This window comes from Oryctolagus cuniculus, chromosome 7 (genome assembly GCF_051225735.1).
Source record: "Oryctolagus cuniculus isolate XC-2025 breed Fujian yellow rabbit chromosome 7, ASM5122573v1, whole genome shotgun sequence".
NCBI lineage: Eukaryota > Metazoa > Chordata > Mammalia > Lagomorpha > Leporidae > Oryctolagus > Oryctolagus cuniculus.
In genome coordinates, this window is record NC_142873.1 from 134,937,477 (window position 1) to 134,938,898 (window position 1,422).

Sequence of the window (1,422 nt, forward strand, 5' to 3'; positions counted from 1 at the left end):
CAAGTACTTGGGCCATCTTCCACTGCTTTCCCAGGTCATCAGCAGGGAAGTGGATTGGAAGTGGAGCAGCCAGGACTTGAACTGGTGCCCATATGGGATGCAGGTTCCACAGGCAGAGGCTTAACCTACTATGCCACAGCAGCACTGGCTACTCTATGTGATCTCTCTTTAGGATGCTGTCTTTATTTATTTATTTTTATTTAATTTTTTTGACAGGCAGAGTTGGACAGTGAGAGAGAGAGAGAGAGAGAGAGACAGAGAGAAAGGTCTTCCTTTTTCCGTTGGTTCACCCCTCAAGCCACAGCCAGTGCGTTGCAGCCGGCGCACTGCGCTAATCCGAAGCCAGGAGCCAGGTGCTTTCTCCTGGTCTCCCATGCAGGTGCAGGGCCCAAGGAGTTGGGCCATCCTCCACTGCACTCTCGGGCCACAGCAGAGAGCTGGACCAGAAGAGGAGCAACCAGGACAGAATCTGGCTCTCCAACCGGGACTAGAACCTGGTGTGCTGGCACTGCAGGTGGAGGACTAGCCTAGTGAGCCGCAGCACCGGCAGAATGCTGTCTTGATTTGATCACAGGGGCTCCATCCCAGCACCCTAATCCAACCCGATCATTTCCCCAAAGCCCCAGCTTCAGACATCATAATTTCAGTGAGTCTCTACCCAAATCCAGCAACCATTGACATTAATCCATTAACCACTAACATAAGACTTTGGGAGTGCGCAGGCGCCGCGTGCGGTGCGCGCCGGGCTCGATGGCCGGGTCGCACGGTAGCAAGGTCCGAGCCTTGTACAGACGCATCTTGCAGCTGCACCGGGTGCTGCCCCCGGACCTCAAAGCCTTGGGCGACCAGTACGTGAAGGACGAGTTTAGGAGGCATAAGGCCGTTGGTTCTGACGAGGCCCGGCGTTTCCTGCAGGAATGGGAGGTGTATGCGACAGTGTTATGGCAACAAGCCAACAACAACAGACAAAATCCAACTGAAAAAGCATGTTTTGGCACCTTTCTCCCAGAAGAAAAACTAAATGACTTTCGTGATGAGCAGATTGGACAGTTGCAAGAGTTGATGCAAGAAGCCACGAAACCCAACAGGCAGTTTAGTATTACTGACTCTACAAAGCCAAAGTTGTCTGGATGAGGAAGCTGAATACATAAAATTCTGTTTTCTCTGCCATTCAAATAAATAAGAATAAGAAGTTTTACACATTGGTTAATTCAGCCTTGAGAGTGGTTGGCACTTCTATTTTTTGATGTTTTGAATACAATATTTAGATCAGGACCCCTAATAAACAACTGATATTATTGGAATAATAGGTAGCTTTTGATTTTCATCCTAAACAAGAAAGAACGGCTCTAAAATGGACACACTTCTGGAATTGCACTGAAATTTTTTTCTATTAGAAACCTAACGTGGGCCAGCACTGTG

At 48.8% G+C, this 1,422-nt stretch overlaps 1 pseudogene; it reads left to right on the top strand.

Moving 5' to 3' along the window:
* Positions 1–705: 705 nt before the first annotated feature.
* Positions 706–1,063, top strand: LOC149125745 (succinate dehydrogenase assembly factor 3, mitochondrial pseudogene; annotated as a pseudogene).
* Positions 1,064–1,422: the final 359 nt, after the last annotated feature.